Raw genomic sequence first — 15,920 nt, 5'->3', positions numbered from 1 at the left:
CATCTTATTTCCTTTACAATTTCTTGTTCTACTACTCTATTCTTCTTAGTTCTCTTGTTAATTCTACTTTTATGTCTCTTTTATGTTTATGAATGCTCATGTTGAATTTGTTTATATTTAATGAAATTTAATGTTTGGTGTTCTTTTATTGATGATTTGAGTTGTTGATTTACTTTTCTTGCAATTGGTAGTTGGTAGTTTTATTATTCTTGCATTTTTACTATGCTTTCCTTTTATGCCTTCCAAGTGTTTGACAAAATACTTGGTTGGTCTTTAGAGTAGATTTTGAGCATTCTTGGCTTGGAAAGAGTAATTAGGCAATCTTGAGTCATGAAAACCCAACTCATGTTGGTGATCTAGAGTTGTTAGTTAATATTATTTCCATTGCGTCTAATCTTTTGCTAATCCAATTAGTGAGTTGATTAGGACATTTGGATTGAGATTAACTAGTCTTGTTTGACATTCTCTCATGGAAGATAACTTATACCTTCTTCCAATGTTGGAGATGACGAAATAAGATAAATTCTTGTTAATTATTGTTATGATTAATGACTAGGATAGAAAGCTTATGATCTCAACCTTGCCATGAATGTCTCTCTATTAATTGCTTTCTTTAATTACTCTCTTTATTTTTTTGTCATTTATTTTATTGCCCCTTCTATCAACCAAACCCCCCTTGCACTTTCATAGCCAATAATTGACCACTTCATTGCAATTTCTTGTGAGACGACCCGGAGTCTAAATACTTCGGTTAATTTTTATTGGGGTTTGTACATGTGACAACACCATATTTTAATTTGATGTGAGAGTTGTTTGTTGGTTTGGAGCTATGCTTACAACGAAGTAATTCCTTTCTTTAGGAAGAAAATCTAGACCGACGACAATCTTCGCCATCACTCTTCTTGATTCTTGAACACAGCTTTCTTTGGTGCTTTGCACCTTTTGAGCCTAGTCGTGACTCTAAGTGTTTTGTTTTCCCGTATTACCACCAGATACATAAATGCCACATGCACTTAACTGGGGGAATCCTTTGGATTCGAATTTAGCTTTGCTTAAATTCCCAGACAGTGATGCCCAAAATTCTTAAGCGTACTCTTCAGCTTTGGATCACGACTTTAACTGCTCAGTCTCAAGCTTCTTGCTTGACACGTTCACACCACAAGCATATAGTTAGGGATAGCAGCTCAGTTTGAGCTTTTTAGGCCAATTTATGACCCTCCTAACCATTGATGCTCAAAGCCTTGGAACCTTTTCTTGGTTTTCTTCTTGGAAACAATATATATATATATATATATATATATATATATATATATTTGAATATTCTATTTCTTTTACTTCAAGAATATATATAATTTGGATTTTTCTGAGAACCAATAATACTTCTCTAAACTTACTGTTCTGTCAAGAGCTAACACCCTTAACTTCAAGGCAATTATGCACAGTTAATTCATACATTCAGAAAGTAAATACAAGGCCACCACTTTTAGAAGGAACAAATTATCATCACTCAAGAATTCTTGTATTTTACTGCTTCTAAAGAAAAATGAAATTTTATTCAAATTCAATGGAATGATAGGTAGAATAACTTATACTTAGTTGACAGAAATAAAAATTAACTACTATAAAATTAAAAAAATCCTACTAGCGATCATGCAATCTTAGATATGAAAAATAGGAATTAGATTACTGAAATAGGAACTGAACAGGGGGTGAAACTCAACAACCTTAATCATGGTGGTCACTGCTCTCTTCAGAAAATATTTTCTGGCGCTTCAACTCTTCTAATTCTCGCCTTTGCTTCTCTTGCTCTTCTGCCAGCTTATGAAGTATGCAAGATTGGTTCTTTTTCTCCTCTCTTAATTAATCCATAGTGGTTTGCAACCGTTAAATAGATGCTGTCAGTTGAATCCAATATTCAATTAGAGGGATACTTTGTTTTTGAGGTGGCTCAGGCGTCTTCCTCTTAGAAGGATCCACTAATTGCTGAATCTTATCTGGTGCTGGCCCCCTGGTGCTCTCTATACTCTCCTTGGTGATTGGGTTGTCTACTGGGATACATGTGTCTCTGTCAATCAGGACTCCTGCCTCACTATACAAGCGAGAGATAAGGTATGGGAAAGCCAGCTTGGCTTGGGTTGAGATCTTGTTTGCGAACTTGTACAGCTCACAAGGGATTACTTGGTGAACTTCCATCTCATTGCCCATCATAATGTAACGGATCATCACAGGTCTCCTTATAGTAACTTCAGAACGGTTGCTAGTGGGGAGTATGGAACACCCAATGAAATACAGCCATCCTCTAGCAACTAGCTTGAGATCCATTTTCCTTAGTTGGTTTCGTTTACCTTTCTTGTCATTGATCCACTGAGTTCCGGGCAGACATGTGTCCTTAAGGACTTTATCTAGCCTTGGATTAGCTTGTACCCTCCTATTAAAGGATTCAGGCTCATCCTTTTGCGGAGGCAATTTGAAAATCTCCCTCACCTTATCCAGATTAGAATGCAGAGTCTTTCCTTGGACCATGGTGCGCCATGTATGGAATCCCTGTCCTTCTTTCTTTTGTTTATCTGTCATCCACAGATTTGCATTGAATTCATGGACTCTTACTATTCCAACACTGGTTGTAGGGTTGGCCAAAGTTTTCCAACTCCTCATTCGAATCTGCTCTTGGATCTCTGGATATTCATCTTCTTTTAATTCAAACTTGACTTCTGGGATTACTGTCTTCTTGCACACTACATTATAGTACTATTCTTCATAAAGCTTGGAATAGAATCTGTAAGGTTTATAGACAATTGTTGGTGGAGCACTTTCTTTCTTGTTTTTTGATGTAGATCTTCCACTCCTTGGAGCCATGGATAGTAAATAAGTGAAAAAGCAGTACTTTTTCCACACCAAACTTAAAAGGTTTTCTTGTCTTGAGCAAAAAGAGAAGAAAGAGGGAGGAGTAGGCGAAAAAAAGAGGGGCGTGTAAGGAAGAGAGATGGTCAAATGTTTAAGTAGAGGGAGGGAGGGTGTGGGTTTTGAATTTTAAATTGAAAGTAGATAGGAGAATGTAGCCAAATTTAAATTAAAAAGATAAGAATCCAAGATAAGGAAGATATGATTGAAGCTTCTTTAAAATATAAAAGATTTGAAAAAGATTTGAAAAAGATCATGTGGAAAAAGAAGATATTTATGAAGAGGTTTGAAATAATAAGATATGGATTGAAAATATTTGAAAAAGATTTGAAATGAAAGATATTTGATTTGAAAAGATGATTTTAAGAAATAAGTTGTTGAAAAAGATATGAATTGAATGGGTGATGAACCGATTATTGATGGTATAGAATTTCTCTAATGAAATCTCGTTGCAAGTATAGTTTCTAAACCAATCAATAATTCTTTCATACAAAAATTTATTTGTCACTAAAACAAACCTCCTAAATTTATAAACCGAAGTATTGGAACCTCGGGTCATTCTCCCTAGGAATTGCGATAAAGTGCCTTATTATTGGTTATGAGGTATGTTTTGGGGTTTTTGGGATAAGAGACATGAAATGTAAATGGCAATGAAAATAAACTAACAACTAAAAAGGTCTTGGCAAAGGTTGGTGGTCAAGGATCTCTATCCTTATCACTAACCACAACATGAGAATTGGCAAGGATCAACCCCATTAAGTCATCCTCTAACTAATAAAGGAAAGTCAAATGAGCTATGTCAATCCAAGTCCATAAGTCCTAGTTCTCCACCAAATCAATTAGTGAGATCCAGAGTTAATGGCTCCCAATCGTCAATCACTTGGACATTAGTAACTCAAGAGTTCCTAAGTTACCTTCCCAAGCCAAGAGCATAAAATTCTACTCTAAAATCTTCTCAAGCATTTTGACAAACACTTGGAAGGCAAAAGAATAAAGCATAGTAAATCAACAACAAGAGTAAAATCTAACAACAACTAATTGCAAAGAATTAACAACAACAACTAAAAGAAGCACAATTATTATGAATTACCTCAACTTGAATTGAAAGAAAAGAGAAGGAACAAGAGTAGATCTACAACAAAATATAGAAGCAACATAAAGGAAATTACAACAAAAGAATAGAAGAAGATGATTGCAACAACAAAGAATTAAGAAGCAAAAGTAGAGGGAAGCATGAATGAAAACCTAGATCTAAGAACTAATCCTAATCCTAATTCCTAATCCTAGAGAGAAGTGAGAGCTTCTCTCTCTAAAACTAACTAAAACTAATCCTATTGAGTATGAATGAGCAAAAGATGTGAATGAATGATGATTTTCTCTTCAATCCTTGGTCCTTATATGCATTTTGGCGCCAAAGTTGGTTGCAAATTGGGCCCACAGCTCTCAGAAATCGCTGGGCACATTTTCTATTTAAAAATCACATGCGGCCACCGACGCGTACGCGTACAGTGCGCGTGCGCGTGGACGAAGATATCCAAATCTTTAGCTTTTTCATGTGTTCTCCACTTTGCATGCTTTCCTCTTCACTCCTTTGATTCATTCCTAGCCTTTTCAACCTGAAATCACTTAACAAACAAATCAAGGCATCTAGTGGAATCAAAGGTGAATTAGATTTAGCTAATTAAAGACCTAGAAAGCATGTTTTCACACTTAAGCATAAATTAGGAGACAATCATGAAACTATGCTATTTCATTGAATAAATGTGGGTAAAAGGTCATAAAATCCCCTAAATTAGGCACAAGATAAACCCTACAATTGGGGTTTATCAATGGGTTTGATTTGGCGAAATGCAAATTAATTTAAAAGAAAATATGGTGTGAAGATATGATAGATGATAAGATGAAATTTTGAAAAGATATGGTTTGAAAAAGTCAACCTCTCCATCCTCCTTGGCTCTTTCGCATGGTTGCCCCTCCCCACCTGGGCATTCAATGCCTAGGTCTGGCGTTGAACGCCAGGGGGGGTCTTCCCTTTTTTTTTTGTTTTTTGAGTTGGGCGTTCAATGCCAGGAATGGGAGTTGAATACCCACTGGGGACCAAAAAATGGCCCTTCTCATCTCCCTAGGGGGCATTGAACACCCAGGCTTGTTCCTTGGTTGGCGTTCAATGCCAGGAATGGCCCTTAATAGGCGTTGGACGCCCAGAGTGCTCCTTCTCTGATGTTCAATGCCAGTCCCTCTCTCCATATTGGGCGTTGAACACCCAGCATCCTCCTTGCCTGGCGTTCAACGCCAGCAAGGGTTCTCCCCAAGGTGTTCTATTTTTAATTATGAATATCTCTGTCTTTACTCTAAGTGCTGCGCAGGATCACAAACGTTAAAAAGCAAAGGAAAACTATGCAAATCAATAGGAAATAAACTGAAAATGAATTTGAATGCGAATAATTAAAAGAACTAAAACAGTAATACGCTACTTATGGTTGGGTTGCCTCTCAACAAGCGCTTCTTTACCGTCAAAAGCTTGACTTGACTACTGTCATGTTAACAACAGCGTAAAACTTTCTTGCTCAAGATTATCCCCTAGGTAATGCTTGACTCTGTATCCATTCACTATAAATCTTCTATCAGAGTGTCTGTCTTGGAGCTCTATATATGATGCATGATTATCTTATCTATCTATTCCTTGTGAATTTGCACTTGAATTTCCAAGTTTAATCAAAATTTAAATATCTTTTAGCTACTATGGATGCTACTTTGAGTTGTGCACAATTATATTTATTTCAGGTAGTATTTGGATGGATTTGATGGAGTTTTGTAGCAGAAAAGGGAGAAAGCGAATGATGCTGTCAATCCTGACCTCCTTGCACTCAAACAGAAATCACTTGAGCTACAAAGGTCCAATTGATGTGATTCTAGAGGCGTTAAAAAGCTAACCTTTAGGGCTTTCTAACGATATATAATAGTGCATACTTCTTCTCCAGCAACCTCTGCCTCCTCCACGTTGAACTTGGCCCTTGCCAAGTTCAGCGTGGAACTTGAAAGCTCCCAGGGAAGCATGCGCCACATCCCACGCTGAACTTGGAAAAAGCCAAGTTCAGCGTGGACTCAAAGGAAAACAAGCAAAATGCTGCTACCTCCTCCACGCTGAACTTGGGAATTTCCAAGTTCAGCGTGGATCCGAATGCCCCAAGTGGTCCCCGAGCACTCATACAAAGCTGCGCTGAAATTAATTAATTTTGATTTAATTTTTATTTTATTTATAATTAGAAAAAGATATTATTTAATTTTTAGAAAATATATTTTACATTAATTAGGATTAGATATAAAAGAGAAAAGAATCAACCCTTCAGGTTCATCTCTTCTCTTCTACCTCATTTCGCAATTTACAGTTTAACAGAATCCTTATTTTCTCTCTGAATCATGAGCAACTAAACCTCCATTATTAAGGTTAGGAGCTTTGTCTATTGTATGGATTGATACTATTATTTTTCTATTTTAATTTATGTACTGATTTATATTTCAAGAATTATTTTCGTTCTTTATCTTATGAATTTGGGTAGAACGGAAGTATGACCCTTGTTCTAATTGAGTTCTTGTATAACTTGGAAAAGCTCTTTACTTGAACAACAGCTTGAAAATATATTCTCCTAAATTTCTAATTATCTGGACTTAACGGAATACGTGACATATAATCCTCTTATATTTGGGTAATTAGGATTTCTGTGGCATATAAACTAGAATTGAACTTCACCCTCTAATTGGAATTAAGTGACCAAGGAATTGGCGGTTGATGAATTTTAGAGGAGACTAAAAAGGTCTAAGGAATTAGGGTTTAGTCACATATAGTTTGTCATGAATTAAATCTTGCATGATTAAAATAGTTAGTAAGAAAAATCAATCCAGAAAATAGATAACTCTGAAACCTTAACTGTTTTCTCCATATATTTCACAACCTGTTTACTACTTGCTGTTTTAATTTCTGAATTACTGTTTAATACTTTTGAATACCAAAACACTCTTTTCTATTTGTCTAACTAAGTAAATCACTTAACCATTGTTGCTTAGTCCATCAATCCTCGTGGGATCGACCCTCACTCACCTGAGGTATTACTTGGTATGACCCGGTGCACTTGTCGGTTAGTTTGTGGTTATAATTTTCACATCAAGTTTTTGGCGCCGTTGCCGGAGATTGATAGTGATTAACAACTACTAGCTGTTTGATTGCTTAGATTGGGCACTTTAGTTTTTATTTACATAATTGTTGCTTTATTATTTTCGAAAACAAAAAAAATATATATACAATTAAATTAGCTCTAATGTTTTCCTCATTTTTTTTCGTTAGCTTCCCCCCTCCCCTGCTTTGTTTTCTTTTTCTTTTCCTTTATTATTTAGTTTATATATATATATATATATATATATATATATATATATATATATATAAGTAAATTAGTACTAATATTTTTCCTTAATTTCTGAAATTAAGTTTGGTGTTCCCCAGTTATTTTTATTTCAATTTTTCCTGTTTATTTTTCTTGTTAATTTCGAATTTTTCTATCCTAATTCTACCTACAATTTTTGAAATTTACTTATTTATTTTATTTAGTATTTTCATTTTATTTGTTTACACTGGTTACCTCACTGGAAATTCTCTATACTCTGACATAGAGAGTTCCATCTTTTCTTGTCTTCTGTTTGTTTATGAGTAGGAACAGAGATAAGGAACCTCTGTTAGACTTTGATCATAAACCTGAAAGGACTTTGAGGCGGTATTTGCAACAAGCAAGACTTTACAAGGCTGCAGAGTCCACTATTGATCATAATAATAATAATGCTGTCAATGCCAATGTGGCAAATCCAGTTGGGAATGAGCAACCTAGAAGAGTGCTTGGATCTTACACTGCTCCCAATGCAGATCTTTATGGAAAAAGCATTGTGGTGCCTCCTATAGCTGCAAACAATTTTAAACTGAAGCCTCAGCTTGTCACTCTTGTACAACAAAATTGTCAGTATCATGGACTTCCTCATGAAGACCTAAATCAATTTATCTATGATTTTCTACAGATTTGTGATACTGTGAAGACCAATGGAGTGAATCCTGAGGTGTACAAACTCATGCTCTTCCCATTTACTATGAGGGATAGAGCAAAACTGTGGTTAGATTCTCAACCCAAGGAGAGTCTGGAAACTTGGGACAAGGTTGTCACTGGATTTCTGACAAAATTTTTTCCACCTCAAAAGCTTACTAAGCTAAGGGTCGAGGTTCAGACTTTCAGACAGAAAGAGGGTGAGACCCTTTATGAAGCTTGGAAAATATTCAAGCTACTGACTAGGAAATGCCCTCCGGACATGTTCTCTAGATGGACTAAGCTGGATATCTTTTATAAGGGTTTGTGTGAAATGTCCAAGATGCACTTGGATAATTCTGCAGGTGGTTCTTTGCACATGAAGAAGACACCAGAGGAGACTATTGAGCTTATTGAGTTAGTTGCTAACAACCAATACTTATATTCCTCCAACAGGAATCCTTTGAACTCTAAGACCTCTCAGAAGAGAGGCGTGTTGGAAGTGGAAGTTGTTAATGCTCTTCTTGCTTAGAATAAGCTTATGTCTCAGCAAATAAGTCTACTTACTCAACAGATGAGTGGAATGCAAGTTTCAGCTGTCAATACTCAGACTGCACCTCAAGATGCCCCTTATGACATGACAGATAATTTTGTGCAAAATAATAATTATGACTATGCTCAACCCTCTTCTGAACAGGTCAATTACATGGGAAGTAGTCCTAGAAATCCCAACAATGATCCGTAATCTAAGACGTATAATCAAGGATGGAGAAATCACCCAAATTTTGGGTGGAGAGACCAACGTCAGAGATCTCAGAATTTCAATAATAATTTTCAGGGCAGATTATAACAGAACAATCACAATAACCGTCAATTTCAGTCTCATCAACAACAACCACCTCAGCAGGTAAACTCTAGATCCCAAGAAGATTCTAATTAGGAGATGATGAGGAGTTTTATGCAGGAAACCAGATCTTCCATTAGAAACTTGGAGGTGCAAATGGGCCAATTGAGCAAGCAAATTCCTAAGAGGTCTTCAAATACATTTCCTGGTGATACAGTGGTGAACCCAAGAGAAGATTGCAAGGCTATTCAATTGAGGAGTGGTAAAGTAGCTGGTTCTGAGACCAAGGTCAATGAGGAGCTAGTTGAAAAAGAAGCTCCAGAGGAGAAGAAGGAAGAAGTAGAATACAACTCTCCAAAGCGTGCAGATAACCCATTCCCTGACTCTCTTGACACTTATCCTACATTGTTAAAGGCTCCTGAATACAAGCCAAAAATGCCATACCCTCAGAAGCTTCAGAAGGCTTCCAAAGACAAGCAATTTTCTAAATTCTTAGAAGTCTTCAAGAAGCTGTAGATCAACATTCCTTTTGCAGAGACTCTTGAGCAAATACCTCTTTATGCTAAATTTATGAAAGAATTGTTGACTAACAAGAGGAATTGGAGGGAATAAGAAACAGTGGTGTTAACCAAGGAATGCAGTGCTATTATTCAACATAACATTCCTGAAAAGATGCAGGATCCAGGAAGCTTGTGATTCCTTGCACCATTGGAGATGTCACCATTCAGAGAGCTTTATGTGATCTTGGAGCTAGCACCAATCTAATGCCACTTTCAGTGATGAAAAGCTTCAAATTGAGGAGGTAAAACCCACTCGTATTTCTCTTCAACTTGCTGATCTTTCTATTAAATTACCTGTGGGTGTTGTTGAAGATTTACTTGTGAAAGTAGGACCATTTATTTTTTCTGCTAATTTTGTTATTTTAGACATGGAAGAGGATGTAAAATCCTCTATTATTCTTGGTAGACCCTTTTTAGCTACAGATAGAGCTCTGATTAATGTATAAAAGGGTGAATTAACCCTGAGGGTCAATGAAGAACAGGTGGTCCTTAATGTTTTTGAAGCTCTCAAGCACCCTAATGACTCTGAAGGGAGTATGAGAATTGATGTTGTTGAACCACTTGTTCAAGAAGTACTGGAAGCTGAGGTACTTGATGATGTTCTAGATCCTATTGCTAAGTATGAATTAATTAAAGTTGATGATTCACCACCCCAAAAGGAGCTGATGAACACGCCAATAAAGGAGGAGGAAGTCCCCAAGCTTGAGCTCAAACCTTTGCCCCCTTCTCTGAAATATGTGTTCTTAGGTGAAAATAATTCATATCCAGTGATTATTAGCTCTTCTCTGAAGCTTGAAGAGGAAGAGGCGCTTATTTTAGTGCTCAGGAGCCATAAAACAGCTCTTGGGTGGACCATTAGTGATTTAAAAGGGATTAGTCCAACCAAGTGCATGCACAAGATCCTTCTTGAAGATGATGCTAAACCAGTTGTGCAACCACAAAGGAGACTCAATCCAACCATGAAAGAGGTGGTCCAAAAAGAGGTAATAAAATTATGAGAAGCAGGTATTATTTATCCTATTTTTGATAGTCCTTGGGTAAGTCCTATGCAGGTAGTTCCCAAGAAAGGAGGAATGACAGTGGTCAAGAATGAAAAGAATGAGCTTATTCCTACAAGAACAGTCACATGATGGAGAATGTGCATAGACTACAGGAGGCTCAACACTGCTACAAGGAAGGATCACTTTCCCCTGCCTTTCATTGATCAGATGCTTGAGAGGTTAGCTAGTCATACTTTTTATTGTTTTCTAGATGGATATTCTGGATATAATCAAATTACAGTAGACCCTCAAGATCAGAAAAAGATGGAATTCGCATGTCCTTTTGGAGTTTTTGCTTACAGGAGAATGCCATTTGGACTTTGTAATGCTCCAGCAACTTTTCAAAGGTGTATGCTTTCAATTTTTTCTGATATGGTTGAAAAGTTTATTGAGGTATTTATGGATGACTTTTCTGTCTTTGGTAATTCTTTTGAATCATGCCTTAAGCATTTATCTCTGGTCTTGAAACAGTGTCAAGAATCAAACCTTGTTTTAAATTGGGAAAAAATGTCATTTTATGGTTACAGAAGGTATTGTTCTTGGACACCGAATTTCAAGTAAGGAGATTGAAGTTGATAGAGCAAAGGTGGAGGTAATTGAAAAATACCACCACCAACCAATGTTAAGGCAGTCAGGAGTTTCTTGGGTCATGCAGAATTTTATAGAAGATTTATAAAGGATTTTTCAAAAATTGCTAAGCCACTAAGCAACCTATTGGTTGTTGATGTTCCTTTTGTGTTTGATGCTGAATGCCTGCATGCTTTTGAAACTCTGAAAGCAAACCTTACTTTTGCTCCCATTATAGCTCCCCCTGACTGGGATTTACCATTTGAATTGATGTGTGATGCTAGTGATTTTGCTATAGGAGCTGTTTTAGGACAGAGGCATGGCAAGCTTGTACATGTCATTTACTATGCTAGCCGTGTGTTAAATGATGCTCAAAAGAATTACACAACTACAGAGAAAGAACTATTAGCTATTGTGTATGCTGTTGATAAGTTTAGGTCCTATCTAATTGGTTCTAAGGTTATTGTTTATACTGATCATGCTGCTTTGAAGTACCTTCTAACCAAACAGGACTCTAAACCGAGATTAATCAGATGGGTGTTGCTCCTCCAAGAGTTTGACATTGAAATAAAGGACAGGAAAGGGTCAGAAAATCAAGTAGCTGACCATCTTTCCAGAATAGAGCCTGAAAAAGGAGTACAACCACCCACAGCTATGACTGAGACATTTCCGGATGAACAATTGTTCCTCATTCAGCAGGCCCCATGGTTTGCAGACATTGCAAATTACAAGGTCATGAATTTTATTCCAAAGGAGTACAGTAGGCAACAAGTAAAGAAGCTATTGACTGATGCAAAGTACTACATTTGGGAGGAACAATACCTTTTTAAAAGGTGTTCAGATGGTATAATCCAGAGATGTGTCCCGGATGAGGAAAAATAGCAGAATCTTTGGCACTGTCATGGTTCTGATTATGGAGGACACTTTAGTGGTGAAAGGACAGCTACAAAGGTCCTTCAGAGCGGGTTTTACTGGCTGACTCTCTTCAGGGGCTTAAGAGAATTTGTGAAGCACTGTGACAGATGTGAAAAAGCCACAAACCTCCTTGCCAACCATGAGATGCCACAGCAGGGGATTCTTGAGGTTGAGTTGTTTGATGTATGGGGTATTGATTTCATGGGACCTTTTCCACCCTCACATTCAAACAACTATATTCTCGTGGCAGTTGATTATGTGTCCAAGTGGGTGGAAGCCGTGGCTCTACCCACCAATGATGCCAAGGTGGTGATGAACTTTCTTCAGAGATATATTTTTAGCCGGTTTGGTGTCCCAAGGACACTCATTAGTGATGGTAGAAGTCACTTCTGTAATAGACAGCTGGACTCACTTCTGCAGAGCTATGGAGTCCGTCATAAAGTGGCAACCCCCTATCACCCTCAGACAAGTGGATAGGTTGAAGTCTCCAACAGGAAACTCAAGCGGATTCTAGAAAAGACCATCAGTGTTTCAAGAAAAGACTGGTCTAAGAAGCTTGATGATGCTCTCTGGGCATACCGGACGGCTTACAAGACTCCTATTGGCATGTTCCCTTATCAGTTGGTCTATGGCAAAGCTTGTCACTTGCCAGTTGAGCTAGAGAATAAAGCTTACTGGGCAATCAGGTATCTGAATCTTGATTCAGAAGCTGCAGGAATTAAGCGAATGCTTCAGTTGAATGAGCTTGATAAATTCAAATATTCAGCCTATGAGAATGTCAAGCTCTATAAGGAGACAACCAAGTTACTGCATGACAAGAAGATTACCATCAGAGTCTTTGAGCCAGGACAGAGAGTGCTTCTGTATAATTCAAGGCTCAAACTCTTTCCTGGGAAGCTGAAATCCCGGTGGTCAGGACCGTTTGTGGTTACCAAAGCTTCACCATATGGCCATGTGAAAATACAGGAAGAAAATTCTGATAGGAAATTTACAGTGAATGGCCAGAGGTTGAAGCACTATCTTGGAGGCGCGATTGATCGCCAGAGGTCTGTTCATCTGTTGAATTAGCAGAACTAACCGTCAAACTAGTGATGTTAAAGAAGCGCTTGTCGGGAGACAACCCGATGATTTCGTATCCTTAGTTATTTTTCTGTTGCGTTGATTATATTACTTGTTTGAATTTTTATTGAGTTTCTACTGTTTTCTGTTGTTTTACTTATGTTTTGATCATGCAGATATTTTAAAACAGGAACCGAACACTTAGAAAAATTTTTGAACACTCTGGAGGAGGTTGATTCTACCAGTTCCACGCTGAACTTGGGTGGTTAGAAGCGTGCAAGGAGAGAGTTCTTACTGCCAAGTCAATGCTGAACTTGGACTGCACCAAGTTCAACGTGGAGAGGAGAGCTTATGCTTATTCAATTTAATATCCCACCAAATCACAACAAATCCTACCCAAATCCTCCCATCTTGGTCTCCACATCTCTCTCAACTTTTCCTGATCCCCTGCCCCTTATTCATTCCCCATTTATTCTTTTTCCCCTTTTTCCAACCTGTACCCCAGCTCAGAAATCCCTTCCCCACACTACGATACCCCCTTTGACCATATACCCCCCATTCTCAAAGCCTCACCCGTGACCCCTTCCCTCCTGAATCCAACACACCCTGCACCCTTCCATTAAACCTGACTCCCAACCCTTTCTATATATGTAACCACCCCCCATCTCCTTATATATCCACGTTCCCATTATATATATATATATATATATATATAAAAGAGGAGGGAAACGTATAGATGTATATATATAGGATTGGAAGATATATATATATATATATATATATATGTTTTTACTCCTCTATCTGTCTTTTTATGTTTCTCTCTATTTTCAGTTCTTCTTTGCTTGAGGACAAGTAAACTTTTAAGTTTGGTATTGTCACTTCGCTTGTGGATTTTCTGTTTATTTTAATGACACCCAAGAGAAGCGAATCATCTCCACGGAGGAGCACAGCCAGAAGAATGAGATGGCCACTAGGATAATTGAGGTGGTTAAGTTTCTTTTATTCTATATTTCCTCCCGTTCTTATTATGTTATATTCCTATTTTCTGCTATTTTTGTTATTGCATGATCAATTGTTATTTCAATTCCTAGGTTTTAGTTTAATTTACTGTCTATTTTATTATTTGATTTCTTTTTATGCTGAAAAAGAGTGTCTCATGTATTACTCACTAAGCTTTAAAATCAAAAGAAAATAAAGAAATGATATAATGCATGAAAAGAGTGAGTTTATATTTAAGATTAACCTTATTTACTTAAATGTGGTGGTACTATTTGTAATTCTGAATGAATGACATGAATAGTGCATATTTGAATTTGAATCAAGAGATGTTGATGTATGAGGAACAGGGATTTAGAGAATTATTATGACTTCTCTGAAGTAAACTGGTGCATGAAATCACAATCACACTTTTGCAATTCCGCACAACTAACCAGCAAGTGCACTGGGTCGTCCAAGTAATACCTTACGTGAGTAAGGGTCGATTCCACGGAGATTGTCGGCTTGAAGCAAGCTATGGTTATCTTGTAACTCTTAGTCAGGATATCAATAATTCTCAGATTTAATTGTAAAAAGTAGAAGAACATGAAATAAATACTTGTTATGCAGTAATGGAGAATAGGTTGAGGTTTTGGAGATGCTCTGTCCCCTGAATCTCTGCTTTCCTACTATCTTCTTCTTCACACACGCAAGGCTCCTTCCACGGCAAGCTTTATGTTGGGCATCACCGTTGTCAATGGCTACTTCCTGTCCTCTCAGTGAAAATGTTCCAAATGTGCTGTCACCACACGGCTAATCATCTGTCGGTTCTCGATTATGTTGGAATAGGATCCATTGATCCTTTTGCGTCTGTCACACGCCCAACACTCGCGAGTTTGAAGCTCGTCATAGTCATCCCTTCCCAGATCCTACTCGGAATACCACAGACAAGGTTTAGACTTTCTAGACCTCAGGAATGGCCGCCAATAATTCTAGCCTATACCACGAAGGTTCTAATCTTAGATTAGAAACCCAAGAGATACACATTCAAGCTTGATTGCATGTAGAACGGAAGTGGTTGTCAGGCACGTGTTCATATGTGAGAATGATGATGAGTATCATGGATCATCACATTCATCAGGTTGAAGTGCGAATGAATATCTTAGAATAGAAGCAGGCGTGATAGAATGGAAAACAGTAGTAATTGCATTAATTCATCGAAACACAGCAGAGCTCCTCACCCCCAACAATGGGGTTTAGAGACTCATGTCATAGAAGATACAATATGAAACGTGTAGAGTGTCATGAGGTACAAGATGAATCACTAAAAGTAGTTTTTATAATAAACTAGTGACCTAGGGTTACAGAAAATGAGTAAGCTAGAATAGTTAGTGTAGAAATCCACTTCCGGGGCCCACTTGGTGTGTGCTTGGGCTGAGCATTGAAGCTTTCACATGTAGAGACCTTTCTTGGAGTTAAACGCCAGATTTTGTGCCAGTTTGGGCGTTTAACTCCAACTTTTATGCCAGTTCTAGCGTTTTGACGCCAGAATTTTTATGCTGACTTGGAACGCCAGTTTGGGCCATCAAATCTCGGGCAAAGTATGGACTATTATATTTTGTTGGAAAGCCCAGGATGTCTACTTTCCAACGCAATTGAGAGCGTGCCAATTGGGCTTCTGTAGCTCCAGAAAATCCACTTCGAGTGCAGGGAGGTCAGAATCCAACAGCATCTGCAGTCCTTTTTCAGCCTCTGAATCAGATTTTTGCTTAGGTCCCTCAATTTCAGCCAGAAAATACCTGAAATCACAGAAAAATATACAAACTCATAGTAAAGTCCAAAAATGTGATTTTTATTTAAAAACTAATAAAAACATAATGAAAACTAACTAAAATATACTAACAACATACTAAAAACAATGCCAAAAAGCGTATAAATTATCCGCTCATCACAACACCAAACTTAAATTGTTGCTTGTCCCCAAGCAACTGAAAAT

This window comes from Arachis ipaensis, chromosome B4 (genome assembly GCF_059453495.1).
Source record: "Arachis ipaensis isolate K30076 ecotype BB chromosome B4, ASM5945349v1, whole genome shotgun sequence".
Lineage (NCBI taxonomy): Eukaryota > Viridiplantae > Streptophyta > Magnoliopsida > Fabales > Fabaceae > Arachis > Arachis ipaensis.
This window is presented reverse-complemented; position numbering follows the sequence as displayed.